This window comes from Lissotriton vulgaris, chromosome 9 (assembly GCF_964263255.1).
Source record: "Lissotriton vulgaris chromosome 9, aLisVul1.2, whole genome shotgun sequence".
NCBI classification, from domain to species: domain Eukaryota; kingdom Metazoa; phylum Chordata; class Amphibia; order Caudata; family Salamandridae; genus Lissotriton; species Lissotriton vulgaris.
Genome location: NC_141697.1, coordinates 1,163,031,043 through 1,163,052,940, shown reverse-complemented (window position 1 = coordinate 1,163,052,940; position 21,898 = coordinate 1,163,031,043). Strand labels below are relative to the sequence as shown.

The following is a 21,898-nucleotide window of genomic DNA, read 5'->3' as shown; positions in this document are numbered from 1 at the left end:
TACCACGGCGCATTATTACCCTGCCACTGTAACAATATTATAGTGTAGGAACAATGTGAACAACCCAAACACAACTGTCTTTTGTTCGCAGCAGTTGTGTTCTTTTGCACACTTTCTTTGTGCAGAATGTGTCCTCACATCAGATATTATTGGGAGGACACATTCATTCAAAAATATATCTCTAAATTATGGATTTGCATTACACGCAGTAGCAATTTCACAAATGTCGCAGACTCCTCATTGTCAACGCCTACCCCTTCATCCTCCTCAGAAATCGTAACTGCCATGTAGAAGACCACTGACCCAGCTCTACGACCTTCTTGAAATCCTCAAAAACCTTGGCTTTGCCCTGCATGTTACCGGACCCACCCACACCATCGGACACTTATTGGACCTGAGTTTGTCGTCAATAGGCAAAATCACGGTCAACAAGCCAGTAACTATAACCCAGAAAGACATCGCCCTCATCAGTTTCAGCATTCCTACCCTGCATCACCAGAGATCTACCACCACCTGAACCACCTGCCACAGCTGTAAACGCCTCACGGAAGATCCTGCCCTATCTGTGCATCTGCTAAGCACACCAGCAACTTGCTGAAAGACATCAAGATCCCTAAAAGCTGAATCACCAGATGCACTGACACACTGGCTCCCCTGAAGTTTAACCCAATGGCACGATTCGGACCACAGGCAAGCTGGTACACAGAGGAACAGCAGATTTGGAACACCAAGTGCATAGCTCTTGCAGATCACATCAACGCAGGATGTTGTTGGCAAAGAAATCTTCGCCATCATCAAAGATTTAACTGCTTTTCCTACCGCCTTCAGCAACATTACCCTCTCACAAGAACATTACAACAAGGTCTTGGAGCTCTTCTATAACATAATCCCCTCCACATACAGCAACATTGACTCTTAGCCATACCCTTTCACTACCGCAACTCATCTTCCCATCTCAGTGGAAGAGCGAACCCTAACCTCATGTCCTGCTGTCACTATCATCAAAGTCACTGCTACCATGAAGACCATTCACTGGGGGCCCCAATCTGACCCTTTCCCCCACCATGCCTCCACCACTACCGATCAGCGAAGCACTAACACCAATGCCCATTGTCTTCATTGACTCAGCCATGTTCCTGGACACCTGGAAACATGCCTCCATCATGCCCCTCCTCAAGCAACCATCTGCAGACCCAGCCACACTTTTCAACTACAGTCCCATCTCCCTCCTACCATACTTTGAGAAACTAGTCTACTGACGCCCCACCAACCACTTCAGCTACCACCAGCTCCTCGACGCTACGTAGTCCAGATTCAGGCCCAACCACAGTACAGAAACAGCACTCCTCTCCATCACAGATGATCCCTCGAGCCCACGTCATCTATGCACATGACATCAGCATGCTCTCCTATGCCAACGACAGAACCCCCAATAGAAGAAACCAGTTCACCGTCTGCATGACCAAAGTCACTAACTGGATGAAAGCTGTGTCAAGCTCAACTCTGACAAAACAGAAACCATGATCTCCAGTAAGAATACCTCACCATGGCACTCAAACTGGCTGCCAGCTGAAGTTTGCCTCACACCCAGCACACATGCAAGGAACCTCAGAAAAATCAACAGCAAACATTGCTGTCATTTCATCCTGCTTCCACACCCTGGAGATGCTGAGGAAGATCTTCCAATGGTCCCAAACAACACCAAAAATAAACTAGTCACTCATGCCCTAGTCAACAGCAGGTTAGACTACCTGATCACCCTCTATATCAGGCATCTCCAAGCAACTCACTAGAAGGCTATAGACCATCCAGAACTCAACAGCCAGACTCATCCTCATCCTCCCTCACAGAACTCACATTACACCACACCTCTGGAAACTCCTCTAATTTTACACTAAACAACTTATGCCCGCCTACTTGAACAGTTTCATCTCTCATCTCTTTCCACTAACCACCCAGGCACTTAAACTCTGCAGGATTCTCACTAACACACATTCCATGCATACTCTGAACCAGGTTAGGCGAACAGGTGTACTCTTACATTGCTTCCACACCACATCAGAGCCTGCTCCTCTCTTCTTGAATTCTGAAAGAAGCTAAAAGACCTAGAATTTCAATTAACCAACTTACCTTAGGCAGGGCTGGGCACACACACCAGGACGCTCTGACGAGTGATAACAACTTTACAAATACACATTACGTAACATAGCATAATCCCTACTTTTAACCTTTGACCACATATATTGAGAGGATTTTATCTTCATCGATCAGCCCTTGTGAAACAGCTACTCAAGCGATGAAAGTGAGACTGAAATAACAGATAGAAAATGATATGTCCATAGTGGCAAACATTGTGCTTGTTATTAATATATTGTGCATTGCTGAATGGTTCTATAAGATCAGAAAATAAATATTCATTTTTGTATTTAACAGCTTTACATACTTCTCATCATCTAATAAATCAGCAGTAGAAACTAACAAACATAGGGGCTACTTACAGAGGTAACTTACACATGTAAGTAATTTAAATGTGAAGGTTTGTGTAGCTTTACTTCTTTTGGCTGTTCGCCATTTGCAAATGTGAAGTTACTTGAAAGTGTAGACTTGCACCTCTCCACCCCTTTTTAAGGGAGATTCATCTTCCTTACCCAGTTGAGCTCACCACTTTTCCCTCCTTTTAACCAGTATGAGTTCTACTCCTACCTACTGCAACAGAGTCTCTCCCTTACTGAAACTGCTGTCCATCCCCATTCCTCCGGACTATTCATCTTTACATGCTACCCCACCCCAGCTGCTGTTATCTTGAATAAATGGGCATGTATCCTCTCACCTGGATTTTTCTCCTCTTTACCAATCTCTTTGTCTCTGCTCATCTACTTCTAGAACACAAGCACATTCCACTTCTCCCTACATGGCATGGATCCTCAATCGCCACAACATTATTCATTTTACTCTTCTGCTCATCTCACCCTAGCATTGCCCTTCCTCCTCCTCACGCAAAGAAGAGGTATCATGTCCTACCCAGAATGGGTCCTTGCCCTCATAATAACTTTGTTTTCCTCCAGTCATTAGTCCTCCCTCTCCAGAAATGCCACTTTTTTACCAATCTTCTAAGCACGTGTCTTCCCTCCTCCTACCTCTCTCTAGAGTGGACACCTTTGGATCCTCTACATAGGGGGTTGAGGGCTTCAAAGGTGTTTAAGGACAAGGTAGGGAACAAGAGAGAGAAGCAGCTGCTGACATTGTGAGCCATGATCAGGCCTGAATGCTTATCGGGAACCTCAATGCAGGCTGGTAGACTACCTTCCTTTACTGTGCTGCTGACCTGACCATAAAGATTGGTCAGGTCTGAAGACAAAACTTTAGAAATTAGAACATAGGACTGCTACCTGGACTGGTACATCTTTCTTTTTGAACAGGGATCATTTTCCAGAGGTGGGCTTTTCCTGATTGCAGCTGTCACCCTGTATGTCTGCTGAGGCTCCTTATATGTTCCCTTGGTATTCTTTGTATACACGGTAACTATCAAACTCGTTCTATCCTAGCAAGGCCACAGACATGCAGGTGATTAACATTTATACTTAAAGGTGTCCGTGCTAATGACATGCAGTGCCTCACAGCTAGCCTGCACACCCACCACTCCAAGGAATCTGCTACTAATCTTAAGTATTACACAACTAGATAGCAGATTGTGATCCTCAATTTCAGAACACTTCATCACTGTTTTATGTATGCTTCTAACATGAATCCCCATGACTTTTCATCCAACCTCTCCTCCTTCACCACGCCTGTTGACTTCTGTATGATACAAATCACCTACTCAAGGGCCTTGTTAAAAGGGCACTTAGCTTGGCACAGATGTAGCTTCCTCCACAGTTTCCACTTCTTCATCCAAGTCCTCACATCCTGAATCATATTTATTTAGGCAACATTTTATTCACCCAAGATCTCGGCACAGCCCTCCATCCACTTAAAATTGGACCACATTCAGCCAGTCAACAGAAATATGAACGCATTGCTCACATCTCGAGTCTGTTTCATTGAGTCAAGATATTAGTAGGTGTCAAGCTAAATTTCTGTAGTGTGTACAAGGTGATAAATACAAAATGACTACAGTGCAGACAAACCCGACGTTTCAAGATGTGTCTACACCATATGCCACATGTCCATTGCTCAGATCTCTTTGAAGGGTGCTTATCAATCAATCAAACAGCATTTGTAAAGCGCAGCACTGTCCCCCCTATCAGTATCTGGGTGTTGTGTCTCTGTAGAAGAGCAAGGTCTTGAGTCTCTTTCCTAAGTCTGCCTGCGACAAAGCTGTGCAGAGCTGGAGGGGCAGGATACTCCAGGTCTTGGCAGCAATGTAGGAGAAGGAGCGGCAACCGCTTCGACGGAAGCAGGATGTGTGTGACGGTGAGTGAAGAGGAGCCCAGGTGTCTGGAGGGTTGGTGGAATTTCAGTTGATGATGTGTAGAAGCAGGAGGAGGTGACTGAGTTGACTTGTCGTTTTGATTCTGCAGAGGCTGCAAGCATGCATGGTCGGTCAGTGAGGGTGTGGGTCTGAGTTCTGCAGGCCACCAGCTGTGTGTTCCATGCAGAGGTGTTCTTCCCAAAGATCAGTACTTCAGTCTTGTTGGAGTTGAGTTGAAGTCGGTTGTCTCTCATCCATTTGGCTACATTGGTCATTGCGTTGCAGAAGTTGTTTTTTGGCGTTGGAGGGGTCTTTAGTGAGCAAGAGGATCAGTTGAGTGACGTCTTCATAGGAGATTATGTTAGAGTCCATGGGATTTGACCATGTCTGCGAGGGGGGTGGTCATGTAGATGTTGAACGGTGTGAAACTGAGGGAGGATCCTTGTGGAACTCCGCATATGATGTCTTTGGGTGCGGAGATGAAGGGAGGCAGTCGGATGCTCTGTGTGCGTCCTGTAGGGAAGGAGGTGATCCGCTTGAGTGCGCCTTGCTGTTATGCCTATGTTGTAGAGTCTGGTGATGAGGGTGTTGTAGGAGACAGTGTTGAACACCACAGAGACATTGAGGAGGATCAGGACTACAGTTTCTGTATGGTCAAGTAGTGTTCTGATGTCATTTACGGCGCCAAACAGCACTGTCTCAGTACTGTGGTTGGCACAGAATCCTGATCTTGAGGTGTCTGGTAGGTGATTTTTTTGTTCCAGGAATTCGGTGATCTGTTGTCTGATGGCTTTCTCAAGTACTTTGGCTGGGTTGGGTAGGGGAGCAGGGAGATCGGACGATGTGTTTTTTAGATCGCTGAGGTTGTCGGAGGCTTTCTTTGGGAGTGGGTCTGACGTCTGCGTGTTTCCATCTGTCTGGGAAAGTTGCTGTGGAGATGGAGGTGTTGAGGATGCTGGTGAGTCGTGTGCTGATTGGGTTTGTTGCGAGGTTGTGGTGGTGGTGGGGGTAGAGGTTGGTGGGTGCCCAGAAATGGATGGAAGACATGATGGCTGAGGTGGACAGCGCAGTGAGTGGAGACCAGGTGGTAATGGTTTGGCTGATGTTCGCTATTTGGTTGATGCCTTTGGGGTTCAGGGTGGCGGGTTGGAGGTTGAAATTGTTGTAGATGTTGGTGATCTTGCTGTGGAAGTAGTCTGAGAAGGTGTCGCGCAGTTCTGGAAAGGGGAGGATGGTGTTCTCTGTGGCTGTTAGTTGAATAATTCTGTGACTATTTTATTGAAGAACTCCTTTGTGTGGTTGGCTGCGGAGTCGATATGGGAGGTGATGGCGGATTTCTTTTTTTTTTTCTGGGGCAGCTCATTAAGACGGAGGAGTGTCACCCCACTGTCTTTCAACACAGGAAAAATAAAATGATAATAACTAGATGTTATTATTTTATTTTTTTGTGCTGGTGCAGTTTTGTGGGGCGAGGCTAAGCTGTGCATGCGGCAGAGTAGTGCATTAGAGCCTGGGTGGAGAACATGCCCAGGCTCCCATTCCTCATCTGATTGCTGAACTACAGCGCTCAGACCAATCACAACACTGCATTGCAGCATTGTGATTGACTTAGGGAAGCCTATCCTACTTCCTACTCCAACAGAAGCAAGGAAGAGGACGCAATAGAGGCAGCAGCCGGCCAGTCAGGGAGCCGGCTAGCAGGTGAGTGATTTAAAAAAAATATATATATATCTTCTCCTCCCTTCTCCCCCTCCCCACAACTGATTTGCAGGAGCAACTGTGCCTGGCTTCTTTGATGTGCCGGTGATAGTTGCTGAGGGCTGTTTTGTGAGCTGCTCTGTCAGTGGGGTTCTTAGTGACACGCCATTGTTTCTCCAGTTGGTGGCAGTTGCGCTTGGTGGTCCTGAGTTCTGGGGTGTACCAGCTGCCATGTTTGGAGGTCTTGATAAATTTGGTATGTTTCAGTGGGCGATTCTGTCAGCGCTGTTGGTGATCCAGCAAGGATCTTTCGTAGGTTGTGTTGCAGAAGAAGTGGCAGTGACACGAGGTGAAGGGTCCTTTGGTGGATTGTGGGGAAGAGGAGATGCATCTGTTTCAGCGTCCAGGGTTCAGTTCCAAGAGTTCCTTGGTGGTGTACCGTCGGGTGGTGGAAGGGCTAGGGGACCTGGTACTGGGCGTTGTCCAACCAGCGGTGCATTGACGGCACGCCTGCTGAGCCCTCCTGCTGCACTGGTGATCCTACCATCTGGGCAGTAACCTTGAAAAGATAGTGTGGGGACCGGGACAGCAGAGAGCGCACTGACCCGGCATAGGGAGAAACAGCGTAGGATCAGGGACAGCAGGCAGCATAGTAACTGGGCTGTGGGAGCAGCAGTCCAGGGACAGGAGCCAGCGCAGGGACAGGAGCCAGTATAGTGACCGGGCAGGGGGAACGGCAGTGCAGGGGCAGCAGGCAGCGCAGTGACTGGGCAGGGGTAGCAGCAGCCAAAATTAACTCCCTAGGAACAAACTCAATACTGCCTCAAACTTCCCACCTCCTCATGCCGGGACCCATCTCTGTCCACATCCACCCCTGGTAACACCTAAAAACCAAGCTCACTGGTCCAACTTCAAAGCTTATGACGACCTCTTCATCTCGAAAATTCTATCCTCCCTAAAACCAAATAGCCACTTCAATGACCCACTCTCTTCCAACTGCCTTGCAGCGACCTCCCCATTCATCACTCGCATTTGGAGCACCATCATAAACGTCTCCCTTCTTCAAGGTTCCATACCGGACTCCCTGAAAACCGGGCAAGTAACCCGGGACAGCCAACTGAATATGCATGGCCACATCAACTCGATGGCCAAAACTGCCAGGTTCCACCTGAGCTATTTGAGAAAACTTAAACCCTTCCTTGAAGCTGCAGACCTAAAAAATGCAGTTCAGGCATTAGTTATCTCCAGGATTGAATACGGATGCTCAACCCTATCAGGGCTATCCAAGATCTCCACTTCCCCCTGAAAGCCTGCCTCAACAAGACTCTTAAGAGGCTCAAACAAGCATTGGCATAGCCAATAGGTCTCTCTTTTGGAACCTTATAAGTATTTACTTATGTAGCACAATATCCTTGGTGCAACAACATCAATTGTTGCATGTCTAAACACTTATAAAGTCCCAAAAGCGAGACCTATTGGCTATGCCAATTTTTGTCTCTCTGCTGCTCAAGATCAAAGTCTGTGAGAGGAAAAATAAGAGCTGGTCCCTAGAAATCAGTACTGGTGGGCCCCACTTGATCAAATTAAGCAGTTATGAAGATAACAGTTAAAAGTACCAACATGTTTATTGCTCTTGCTGAAAAAAAAATCAGGACTGGTGAAAGTCAAATCTTTTATTTCAAATGCTTTGGGAAACTTGTACGCTTTAGAAAATAACTAAATAAGTTTACAAAGTGCGTATACACGCATCACAAAACAATAGTGAGCTAGTGCAGTGCCCACCTGCAGGCTTATTGATCTACTTAAACCGTGCTTCTGACCTGTGTAGTCAGCCATCTGGGACATGTTGTGATGGCTGACCAGGAAATACCTGAATGGGTAATGGCCAAACAGAAGGATCGCTTGGTGAAGTCGTCATGGGGGGGAATGAGCCACACAAAGAGGGACAATTAAACGTGAAGTTGGCGAAGCCACGGCCACTGCAGCTGTATGGCTTCACATCAGTGTGCAGTAGCATATGCCTCTTCAAGTGGCTCGTCTGAGTGAGCTCCTTACCACACACTGTCTGTTTTCTCATGGCAAGACCTTCCCTGTGAGTTTGACCTCTGCACCGAGAACGCAGCATCGCATTGGTATTCTGAGCACGACGCTGCTCACAAATTCCTTCACCGGGAGCTCAGACCCTGCGAGGGAGGCCCGCGCCATGGACCGTCCGAGGCTCTGAGCTGAGTGAACGAGGCGGTGGACGGAGCCTAAGGAAGGCAAGGGAAGAGAGGCGAGGGAAAGAGGACTAGATGAAGGAAAGAAATACGAGAGAAGACGCAGTAGGCGAAGGATGCGAAAGGAGTTGAAAGAAAGGGAAGAAGATGTGGGAAAGAAGGAGTGAATGGAGGGAATAGAAATGAAGTAAAGGGAAAAGAGCGGAAAGGGGGCGTGCGGTAAGCCAAAACAAGCAACAAAAAGACGCGCGGCCTGTGACGAGCTCTGTGATGGGGGAGGGGGAGGAGCTTTAAAGCATAAGACAGAGAGGTGGAGCGAGGCGCGCGCCCTTGTGCGTGTAATCGCAAGCTCTAGGCTGCCACAAGCAAAAGCGTGTAGTATCATTTTCAAAAGATCCACTCACTAAATGTCTCCCCAGAGCACCGCATGCGTGGCTCCGTCGAGACCTAAAAATGTGACCACATCTCCCCGCCATCTGAAGGTGTTGAACTGTCTCCCCTTTGAAGCCAGAGTCCAGCTCAAACTGGCTTGTATCACGTACAAAACACTATACACAAATTCCCCTGCATATCTCGCCAAGAAACTCTTGGTATCCGGGAGAATCAGAAACTCCCGTTCCGCCAGAGACCTTGTGCTCCAGCCACCCCGCTTCCGTAAGGATAAAACTTATAACTGCCTTCTCTGGGGCCGCACCAAGAACATGGAACTTGCTGCCGTTCTCCATCAGAAGAATCCCTTCTCTATCAACCTTCAAGAAGGAAGCTAAAACATTCCTAATGAGGAAATTCCTCCCTTAATTTTCTTTCACCGTGCACTCTGCTCCGCTGCAGTGCTCTAGTTATTCTGAAATATCTCTTGGCCTGCTTGGTTGCTCCTATTCTCTGTACTAGTTCATTATTCCTGCATATGTAATTGTGGACACTCTCTGCATATCGCTGACGCGTCACCCCGCATACATAATTGCTGACTTTCATTGCATTTTGCTGACTTTCATTGCATTTTGCTGACTTGTCGCCCCCCTGATTATTGTATATGCCCTGACTATGTCCTAATGTAGTCACTTCCCTCTATCCCTATCCGTGTTTTTGCTTTTTTGCCTGTGTCAAACCTGTATGCAACGTGTTTTCTCTGTAAAACGCTTTGATACCCTAACGGGTCACGTTCACGCTCTATAAAACTTTAAATAAATAAAAATACCCCTAGACCAGTGGCCGAAGTGGGTGGGATCGGCAGGGCACCCCGTGCCCCTACTTCTTTAATTTCGTGTAATCCGTTCCCCAACTTTTTATTTTTAAGAATGCATTCCAGGAAAGCAGGCTTGGTGCTCGTGGATGTTCGAGGATGGGTGGGTTGGCAGAGAAAGAAAAGGATTCTGTCTTTTCCTTCTTATACAGAGAAGACAAGGGCAGTGTCCACTTCTCCTGCTCTGCTGGTGGCAGCTGCTCCCCCTCTTTCTCCGTCTTATTCCCCTGCTTTCTGTCTTGCTCCTCCTTACTTGCTGAAACCGTGACTTCTACAAACTCTTTTTCTTCTGCTTTCGTTTATTTGTTCCCCAGTGAAATGGATCCAAAAACAGAAAAACACTTTTACTTGAAATGTCGTTTTATTATAAAGTGCAGCCTCGGGATGAAGAGAAATAAAAGGTTTAATATATGAAGCATAACTAAATAAAGCAAGACAGAGTGGTCACAAAGTGACCAGAACAACATTGTTTTCCCCAGGTGGGGAAGTGCACCATTCTTGGAGTTACTGCCATACCTGGTAGATGGGTGGATTGGAAAACAAAATGTGTACCACACCTCTGTGCTCACGGAAGTGGTCTTTTTAAACCATGCTTCTTACATTTTATAAGAATATAAGGAATCGACATTGAAACTGGTCCCTTCTGGGACCTGTAGCCACGTCCTTAACTTTTCGGGCAAAAGCACTCACTGATTTCTGAATGAGTGTAAAAGCTTTAAGGTAACCATGTTGTTTGTTGTTCCTGCTTAAATTTCACATACTTTACCTAATTTTGCATTCCCTATGAGTATTTGTTTTTTCCAGGATGTTGTTACTTTTTTTTTCAGGCAGTATATAACTCTTTTGTTAGTGCCTAATTTGAATTGAGTTGCATCCAGGTTTTTATAGCTGTCACAATTGCTTTGTAGCTGAGCTGTAGGCAGTGCTAGTTTAGCTCAGTGGGGCAGTAACGAGTTCAGTGTGGGAGAGGATGTGGCACTATGGTCAGAGCTGCTGAATTTTGAACTGGGGAACCAGGTTCAGCCTTCAAGACCAGTCCACCAGACCACTCTCCTGAGGGAGCCCATTCCCATGCTAGACCTTAGAAGGCCCAGCAAGACTTTAGAAGCCCTGGTGTCTTAGCACCAGCAGGTGCATCCTAGCCCCTAGCAGTGGCAAGTGTGGGTTGACCTTGAAGGCCTATCCACCACAATCTATACTGAAGTTCACCTCCAGTCTTGGGGGAAGGCCTACAAAGCAGCACACTTCAGTGAAGCAGTGACTCTGTCACGGAGGTCACAGGACCATTGGAGCCAGTCCTCCTCACCCTTTGGTACCTCCATTGGCCTTGTTTCAGCAGCAGTAGTGTAACTCACCGGGGATCGGCAATGCAGGTTTTGCACACACACCAAACGAAGTTTGCAAAATTCAAGGTGCCGCTGCTTCATGCACAAGCACTTTTACATGTTCCACCTGCTTTGTGGCCATCGGAATTATGCACTAATGGGTGACAAAATTATGCTGCAGTATTAACTAAATTACACAGCATGAAAAAAGCTACAGCGTAATGCGTTATATTTGCTGATATTTTATTATTTTGGCATTTTTACACATACTAACAGTCTCTGAAAAGATTTTGCCTTATTAGAACCAGTACAACATAGAAATGCAGCAGTGTGAAAGGTGTCTAGTCAACCTTTGAAAAGGGCCATCCACTTTGCAGCAATGCAAGTCACGTTTTTTTGTAACTTTTGATCCATTTGAGCTGCAAACAATTTATTAGTTAAAATCGTCAGATTGTGCTGCAGATGATGTATTATGTGGCAAATATGGCAGAGCTATAATTATGTGGAAATCATTTGCAAACTAGGATATTTTGCCATTCATGTTTGAACTGCTCTTGTAGTAAAAGGGAAAGTGCTGATGACTCTTGGATCACAGACAAATGGCTTGTGATTCCACTTTTAAGCATATTTGGGGCATTCTGTGATTGGGAACACATCTCACTTCGTGAATGTATTTTAATGTCAATAACTCATATTAACTCGTTCCGTGCTTGTCGGCCAGTGGCTGACACATGCACTACCTCGCTGGTGCTGCGCACGTCCGTTGGCCGATGCAGCCCCGCCCACTCTTTAATTCTCCCGCACTGCGGGAGAATTTGCCCCGAGGTTAAGGGGTCAAACATTAAATAAACATGTGTATCCATTGGTTGAATTAAGTGATGCAGTAAGCTGGAACTGGTCAGTGAAATGCTAAGCCAATACTACAAATTGGGATGTTTTGCTCTTTCGGGCCACACCTCTGACTCCGCCCACTGACCCGATCCTCTGGTTATTCCTGTCCTCTGATTCTCCGACCACAGTTCCCCTACTTTTTTTCCTCCACTTCGATCACTGCCCTAGACACCCACCCCTTCCCCTCTCCCCCCACTTAGATAAAATCCTTCAGAGGCTGCTGCTGCTGTCCTGGAGAGGTTGCAACCCCCACAATGGACAATGCTGAGTTTCTGTACACGAGGTTTCCAGCTCACTCAGTCTCACCGGAGTGATATTGGCTCTCACCCAGGGACTGTGTGAAGGAAGCCGACATTGTGTAACCCAGGGTGGGACCGTGAGAGTTGGCAAGTCTGCACTGTTTTTACAGTCCTGGCCTACACTGAAAAAATATGCACAGTGTGTGCTCTGTGCCACCCTTAACCTGTAGGTGCGCGTCCATTCTCTCTGTTGCGCATCTTTGGCGCAGGTAGTATGGGCAAAGGTGCTGCGTTCCTTTCACGCAGCCTTTATCCTCCCCTCACACCTCCACCCCACCCAGGCTCCCATTGGGCAAAGTGGAGAAAATAGAACACCTGAGGCACTCTGCTGCCCCCCCCCCCCCCCGTGGATGGGCGACAGTGTGCGCGAGGGAGGCAGGGGTTCGAGAAATATATCCAATTGTTTACAACTTGAGGGACCTTCTTCTAGGGTTGTCTTGGCCTCGATGGGACAATCCCAGTTTTTCACCTGGTAAATTTCAGTAAATTCATCTCTTGTCCTGGTTTTCAGAGAGGGTCGGTTGAACATAGTGTGTTTAGATTTCATGGACACTAGTGCAGGATTAGGTAGCAGGCGCAAATCGAAAGCAGTTTAATTAACATACATGATTCTTCGTGTAAAAGTTGTGTTGAACGTTTGTACTCCCCCCCTAATGCCTCATTGTCTGTGTTCTATGTTAGTTGGTGAGCTTGTAAATTTTATCTTTCATGTTGGATGCAAAATTGTAGACGTGCTTCAGTGTTTTCGGAATGTCCTGCTATTTTGGTTTTCAAAATGTGGTCACCAACCTTAATCCGATAGGGCTAGACAACTGGCTCGAGCCAGGCTCTGGCCTTCTCCGACTTTATCACCACTTGTGGAGCACAATGACATCTGGCTTCCTTACAATGTAACTCTATTACCAATAAAACCTAAAATGGTAATCTAAAAACCTAAAATGATAAAATGTAAACCACTATCCTATCCAGCATCATGTAATATTATGTTTCTGTGTTCTTCCCTAATACCTCATTAGCCAATACCTCTTAACTGCCTTGTGATCCCTAAAACCACTTACTCATCCATGCGTATCCCTTTTAATTCACTTGTTCTGGAGTTTATTTATAAAGACTAATTCTCTCTATGGTTGAAGCATATTTGTGAGTGGAATTCAATGGCCCTCTGTCAATGGCCAGGGAGAAGTTGCACATTCTAATAAGGTGTTTCAGTTCACCAATTATAGTTTGTGTCACATTCTTAACCGGTCACTGATGTCACAAAAATGCACAGGTACTTCTTCTAAACCACTTTGAGTTCTGACCTGATGTGTTAGGAATTCTACTTTTCAGACACAAGAAATGTAAACATGACGGACCTGCAAACTGATGATAGTGGGTGTGTCTTGTGGAAATGTTCACTCCGAGCCTTCAACCCGCTGGAAACCCCTTTGCAAAGAGCCTGTTTGCGGGGAAGGTGTCTTTTCATTCATGTACATGCGTCACTGCGTTTTTCACACTCTTTACTGCCAAAACATGGAAATAGTTTGGCTGTGAAACGTGGGCGGCATCTGTAAATCACCGGAAACGTTTACTTTAAGTAGACGACTAAAAAGACACTCATTTAAAATGCACCTGTAATGCGACGAAAGTAACTATGCGGCTCGGATCGTCTCAACTGAGCCCAAAACAGTCACAACCAAGTCTTTCTGTACTCGTGCGACCAATTCAGTCCAAAAGAACCAAAAAGGAACGGGTCTGGTGGCTCAGTGGACTAATGCGCCTACTACGGGGCCTGTGCTCGATCGCATGGTTACAGGTTCAAATCCCTGCGGATTCACTCAGACTTTCATTCTTCTGAGGTCGATAAAATGAGTACCATTGAGTTGGGTAACAATAAACATCTGTTATTCTGCGCCAAGATAACCTTAGGTGAATTTACGCTTTACAAATACACGTTATGATATGATAACCACTGACCATCTCCCTCCAGGTCATTATGGACTCTGTTTCCAGTCCTTTTGTGTGTTGTCCTAATGCATTCTGGGTGTTGTAGTCTTGTTTTGCTTCAATTTAAATAATTTGAGTAGCAGGCCTGGAATCAATGATTTGCAGAAGAAAGGTTTAGGCCCGGAGTCAGGGTCTGTAATGACCTGGAGTGAGGTGGTCACCCTACAAAACCATCCATCAGACTAGCAAAGAACCAGAGGAAGAGAGCAGAGCGTACTATAACCACAAACCTTCATTATGAACTGACTTCCCATCACTACCTCGACAATGGAAAATAGAAAACACTTCACTAACTAAACACAAACACCACAACTATAAAATTCATGAGCTTTCATCTCGCCCACTCACAATTTCAAGCTCCCGATAGCAAAGACAACAACACCACTGAAATCCACTCATGAACATTTTCCTGCTCTAACAGGGGAGGCGATTCCTATTACTCTCAATTACGAACTCAGCTTTACAATAAAACCTATAGGGAACAACAGCAGTCATAGCAATCTAATTCCTATGAATACTCATGAGACCGAATCACAGATTCCCTCCATCACGGAGAAAGAAAATGCCACAAGGCACAAAAATAAAAACCCAGCAAAGTGCACAAGACACTTAAAAATAAAAACCCAGGCAAGTAAACAACCAAACAATTGCGTAAATGAGTGCTGCGTAAATTAATGCTGCGCAACTGGAGGTCGTCCAAAACACACACAATCGAAAAAAGGCCCTCTTGCTCATCTCAAATTGGATATTTAATCCCTTAGCGAGACATCCCTGAATATCAAACCTGTCTTTGATTGACCTGTTCCCTGAAGGATACTCGCTGCCAAGTACACAGATTAGACAACACAGTGGGGAGTGGTATTAACTCATCAAGACTTCCTGAAATGGGAAATGCTGTTGATTGTTTTGTATTATATCATTTCTATAATGTTTATTGCTTGTCTGGGGTGCTGAGCAACTATCAACATGGCTTGCGTGCTGCCCTGTGTGGTTGGCAGTGTTGTTTTTGCCTTGAGCCTATGATGGACGTGTTTGGATGTCAGGCTTGATGACCACAGAGGTGCAGTTATTGTATTATGGGACACAGCACTTAGCTTGTGATGGGCAAGAGGTGTGAGGGATAGACACGTGTGTGTTATAGCTTGTATTTTGCCAACAGCTGTGATTAGCTCTGCAGGTCACATTGTTGTGTTGGTCATGTTTTCTTTTATGGCCTCAATCTAATCTCCTACGTTGGCTGGGACTTGAAGTTGCCAATTTTGAGACTGTATGGCTCTTGAGGAGGTAACCAGTGTAAGAAAGAGTGAGTGGGAACTGGAGATCTGACTGCTTTACAATCCTGCTTTATATGATTGCCCTTGTGAGACGTCAAGTAAGTAGATCTTTCAAGATGCAGTGCATTATTGTCATCCGTTTTGTCACTTTAGGATATCGGTGCTCAGAGTATGTGATTACTGGTGACCTGCATGGTGGACTGTGGTTAATATTGCTGACCAAGAATATCTTTGTTTCCAACATTTCCAGTGCCTTGAAGTGGCAATCAGTCATAACTGGAACCCCATCTTTTGCAATATTATTTAACGCACTCCTGATAGAACATAGTCTTCCTTGAAAAATTGATGGAATATATACTGTGCAAAACCTTTTGAAACTCTAATCATATTCTGATGTGAGACTTTAATACTCACTGCAGAATTTATTGGCACCCTTGGCCTGAACAGATCCATGCTAGAGTTGGTTACCCCCAAATAGGGCAATGTAAGCTCTCCCACCAAGCCATAGCAAACTGCAATGTCCCGGCGGTGGACAACCCCAGGACATTGCTGGAGTGCTGGGGCCAACCCTGGGGGGGGGGGAGGGGGGAGGGCCGAGTAATTCCACAGGGCCAAGTAGGGCTCCAGGAGGGGGGCTGTGCAAGATGGCTGTCCTGGTTGAAATGTTGTCAGCCAATCAGAGCGGTGTATTTCCCTGCACAAGCTTGTCTATTTTTGTGAAGGCTTTGCAACCAAAGATGTATCTGTTTTTCTTGTTAAATTTCTCAACAACTACTGAACAGATTTACACCAAATAAGCAAAAGGCACTTCCTTGAACCAACATCTACCTCCCTGTAAAATTTGGGGTGTCTGTTTAGCGGTTGGGTCTGTAGGTGTGGTAAAGGTTCCAATGAAAATTAATCTTACATATGTAGCCTTATTTTGTGTCCCAGTTTGTCAGTCCCTACTGCGGATCACCCCCAAACTTTCCATGACACACAGAACCTACTTTGACAATTTTTGGGGAAAATATTATGAAGATTGATCAAACCACCAAAAAGTTGTAGGCAAGTCCAAAAAATGATTTTCCTATAGAAGCAAGGTCCTAACTGCCAGTGGGTAAAATATATATATATATATATATACATATTTTTTTTTCTTTCTTTCAAGGCAATTTAAGTAGCCTAAACGTTTTAAACCTCAGTTCTTTTATTTGGATTAAACTCCACTATTGCACTTAGAATTACTTTTGGGAGTGTGCCAGCACCTCTTTTTTTGTGACTAAATGAGGAGGTACTTTGTGCAATGAGGGCTCGAGACCAGTGGACCTCGACGAAGCTGTGCACCACCTCCGATCTGTTGCATGCCAGCTGCCCGCTTTCAAACTGAACCCATATATGTATCACTCTGCTAGAAAAACACACATTTGAGGCGAGCTGTTTTAGACTGTGGCTGGTGGTATTAGAGTATTCAATACAAAGGAGCTGCTCTCCACATTAAACGTGGAGCTACCTAGAGATCCCTACTTCTTTTGTACATAATTTGTGTCAATATAAGCCTTAAAGGGTATTGCTTTGCCTAATACTGGGTGCTCCCTTGTGTCTGCACAAAGCTATGTCTGTCTGACATGCTCTAATAAGATCGAGACACGTGTCAGTGACTGCTTTCGTTCATTCCAGGTTGGCTTGGGTGGTATTTTACCAATCCTAAACTGCAATACTGTGCTTCGAGTGGTAAAAGGTTTTTTTTTTCAGCTCTGCATGGATGGCACTAGCTAATCCTGTGCTTAAAGATTTAATTCAAAAATGGCAAATGACAGACAAAATGTATGCCTTACTCTAAGCCTGAACGTGAATTGGTTTGAGATATGTGTGTATGTATATATATATGTGTGTGTGTTTGTATATATATATATATATTGCAGCGTGATCAAGGGCATAATTTGCCAGAAACTCGTAGCTGCTCTCTGTGCATCGAATAAAAATTTGCTGATGCTGAATCATCGTGGTCCATCTCCCTTTTGTTTGCTGGCGTGCAAGGCTGTGCTGGGTCTGAGACGCCGAGAGATTCGAGGAGGAGTCACGTGGTGTGTAAATGTGTGTATATATATATATATATATATATATATATATATATATATGTATATATATTCTCTGCAAAAAACATAGGTTTCAGGCCTTATATAGTTAGGAATTAGCATTTAAAAAACCATTGAAATTGCTCCTATATAGTTAGTTGTACTAACTAAATTTTGCGCATCCGCAATCCACTGCTGATGATGTCACATATTACATCATTCATGACATGGTCAGTGACATCACTGATGACATCTCAAATGACATCAATGATGACATCACTTATGACATCATCCAGTGAATGTGGTTTGCTTCGTTATTTAAATATGCATTATATATATAGCAATTTGCATTGAAGTATGAGTGGATATATAAAAATAAATATTTGGATGGAGGACTTTAACAATTTATAGTGTCTCACTAAATATAGTGGATAGTGACTAAACTGTGTGAATATCTGTATCACTTTGTCAGTTGTTGTGTAAACTGGTTCTCCAGTTGGTTACTAGCTATGTGAAAGTCTATATTAGTTATTGATTAGTTAACTGAGTATTTGTATGGGAGAGTGAATGTGTGTGTGGTTCGGTGGAGAGTGTGTGACTTTCCAAAGATGTGTAAATAGTTGATTCAGTAGATAAGGCAGAAAAATAAAAGGCAATGTATGTGTTGATTGTTGTATATACATAAGTATACATAAGACTCAATGATGGTGTGTGACTGTATGGATAACTGTATACTTGTAATAATGATTTTATTCTACACTAAATTTGACTTACTATATTAATAAATAGATGAAGTGGTGTTTGTATAAGTGTGTAGCTAAGTAAGTATGATCCATTGTTTGCATAAGTGAGTAGGATAACTTCATGTGTGAATAGGTTGTGTTTTGGTGTGTAATGTCGATATAGGTGTATAAGTATTTTTGATAGTGTTCTATTGATCATTGACAGCATGTATGAGTGAATCTACAGGTAAGTGATTAGATGTGTGTATACATCTAGGAATCAATGAGTGGGTTTTTAGATACTTGTATTGCTGTGTCAATGGATTCAAATATGATACTCTGTATTTTACAAAGAGTGATGAAAGATTTTACTAGTGTATGAAAAGGTGTATGTGATTGTCACGTGGATGATGTCATCAGTATGTCATCATTGATGTCATTTGAGATGTCATCAGTGATGTCACTGACCATGTCATGAATGATGCAGTGGATTGCGGGTGCGCGAAATATAGTTAGTACAACTAACTATATAGGAGCAATTTCAATGGTTTTTTAAATATTAATTCTTAACTATATAAGGCCTGAAACCTATGGTTTTTTCAGTGAATTTCAAAGGTTTTTTTAAATGCTAACTCCTAACTTTTAGATTCCAGCTGGCCCAAGCACTGCAGGAACGTAGCATGCACCAGTCCCCTTTACCTGCCCACTGGACACCCACAGGTCGAACTCTATGGGTGCACCGATGGACCTGAAAAGAGGGTGGTAATGTTGAGGAGACACCAAGTCTTCCACCCTTAAAGGTAACCGCACACAGCTCCCTCCTGTCTTTACGCCTCTGCACCTATGTATAACAGGGGGAAAGCATAACATTCATATACGCCGTTTATAATGGTGTATCCCAACCTCCAATGTCCATGCCTTACCAAACAAACAGAACCCTCCTTACCAGTAAAGAGCGCAGGCTTTGCCTCGTAAAGATGTGGAGTGAAATAACAGCAACACGTGGTACTCCAAAATCTGCGCTATTAACTCATAGCAGAAGTAGGGAAGGAGCCTTCGAAAATATGTCCATGTACCAAAAAATAATAAAAGGGGAAAAAAGGTTTGTCTGATGGCAACTGGCCAATACCTAAAAAAAAAACTTTTTCTAATGAAGGGAAAACGAAGGGACAGGGAGCAGGGAAGCCCTCCTTAGCGCTACACAACCAACGCCTTTGGCAAGAAAACCACCGCGGAATGACCCAAAAGGTCACTTCCGCACATAACGAGGAAAAGCGTCTTCCAGCAAAGACGCGCTCGAAACAACAGCGAGCCTCGGGAAAGCAGCGTAGTGTGTAACAACGCTAGAGTGCACGGGAGCCCCCGGACACTCAGCGAAAACTAAATAATTAACTCTGTCACAAAAAGAAACAAAGGAGAAAAGAAGGGGACACCAGGAACCCGCTAACTGACTATACAAAGGGAAAAAAAGGACGGGGACGGGAAAGGAAAAAATAGATCGGGAATAAGTACAATCCCTTCTCACGAGCCCGTGAGGAAGGGCAAATCAGCAACAAGGCTTCAAACAGCAGGAAGGGCTCTGCTCAGCAGCACTCAGCAACCAACAACCAGGAAAGGAATCCAAACACTGGCAATAACGAGCAATGAGCCAAAGGTAGGACTAACTTTTATCCTCCCTTCCACGGTCATGTGATGTTAAGGCATGGTCATTAAAATAGGACTAGCTCGAATCCTAACACTAACTATATATGACCTGAAACCTATGGTTTTTTAAGTGAATTTGCAAGGTTTTGTAAATGCTAATTCCTAACTATATATGACCTGAAACCTATGTTTTTTAAGTGAATTTGCAAGGTTTTTTAATTGCTAATTCTATTAGCGGATAACGTTTAAATATGTTAATATCCTTCTGGGACCACTTTTTAAATGCTAATTCCTAACTATGTCAGGCGTGAAACCTACAGTTTTTTTCAATAAATTTCAAAGGTTTTCTAATTGCTAATTCTATTAGCGGATAACGTTTAAATATGTAAATATCCTTCTGGGACCACCTGAGCAGCCCTAGGGGGTCAGGGTGTTTCTACCCTGCCCCCTTTTTGCGTTCTACACATTTGTTTTTCTGCTCCTTTTGTGCCTCGGTCTACCCAGCACAAGATGAATGCCAACACTTCCTGGTTAGAAGTGTTGACAGCCAATGAGCATGCTGCTTTCCTGTGAAAGGCATGCTGATTGGCTGCCACTGTCTGTCAACACTCCAAACCAGGAAGTGTTGGCAGCCATCTTGTGACTCGGTAGAACCAAGGCACAAGAAAGCAGTGAAACAAAGGTGCAAAACACGCAAAGGGGGCAGGGTAGAAGCACCCTGACCCCCTAGGCCTGCTCAGGGGGTCCCACAAGGACGCCCCAGGCCCCCCCCAATTTTTTTTTTGTGAATTTTTTTTTGGGGGGGGGGAGGGGGGGTGGAAATCGCGGAGTGCGCGCACCGTGCGTGGACCCCGCGATTTTTCAAAAAATCACCTAGGGGGTCCTTGTGGGACCCCCTGAGCAGGCCTAGGGGGTCAGGGTACTTCTTCCCTGCCCCCTTTTTGAGTTCTACACGTTTGTTTTTCTACTTTCCTGTGCCTCAGTCTACTGAGGCACAAGATGGCTGCCAACAATTTCTGTTTTGGAGTGTTGAGACATTGGCAGCCAATCAGCATGCAGCTCGCGCACGCTAAGGTCTGCGCACGTGCAAGGACGGTGCACGCACGGGCGCGCACCGTGTCCCGCCTATAGATATATAATTAGAAAAAAGTAGATTTTCTCAACAATTACTGAAGGGATTTTCACCAAATATACAAAAGGCACTTCTGCATACCAGTCTCTACCGTTTTGCCAAGTTTGCAGTGATTCCATTCAGCCGTTTGGGCTGTAGCTGTGTCTAAAGGTTCTATGGAAAATTGCATTGGACTCAATTTCACATTCAATTTTCTCATAAACTAATGGAGGGATTTACACCAAACATACAAAAAGGCACTGCTCCATACCAGTCCCTACCATTTTGCCAAATCTGGTGTAATTCCGTTCAGCCGTTCGAGCTGTAGCCTTGTCAGAATGTCCCTATGGAAATTAACATGGGGAAAACATGTTTTGGGACCCCCCTTTTTTCTCTGCCCCCGCTTGACGAATCCCCCCGAAACTTTCAGGGAAGGAGCGGAGCGCAGCGAGGCAAATTTAAGGAAAATTGCAGGCCTCAATCGGCACCAAAGTTATTCCCAATAGAATGTTCGGCATTTCCTATGGTAACTAGGTCCTAACTATATATCTACTGGCTATCGCCAGTAGGTAATATATATATATATAAACGCTCCAAAATACGCCAAAAGAGTAAGGGATTTTCTCCCGAAACGCGTCTGTCTTTGGCAAAATAAACCCGCTATGCTGAATACATTTCCCGTGAGTGCTGTTTGTCTTTTTCTTGGAGATTAAGAGGAGACCCTGGAGCTTTTATTTATATATATATATATATATATATATATATATATATATATATATATATATATATATATATATATATATATATATATATATATATAGATATATATATATATGATTTCTATTGTTTGAAATGTACATATTTGTTTGGAGGAACCTTTTAACCCCTTATCTGTCTTTATCTCTACCCACATCTGAACCCTAAAAACCCTTTACTTATGGTTACGTCTACACACCCCTGAACTCGAAAATCCCTTCACTCCCTTTACCTCTACCCACCATTGAAAGCTAAAACCCCT

The 21,898-nt window shown here is 44.5% G+C and overlaps 1 protein-coding gene across 1 annotated transcript in view; it reads left to right on the top strand.

Moving 5' to 3' along the window:
• Positions 1-21,898, top strand: part of SUMF1 (sulfatase modifying factor 1) — a 305,071-nt gene that overhangs the window by 184,554 nt on the left and 98,619 nt on the right. The window lies entirely within an intron of this gene.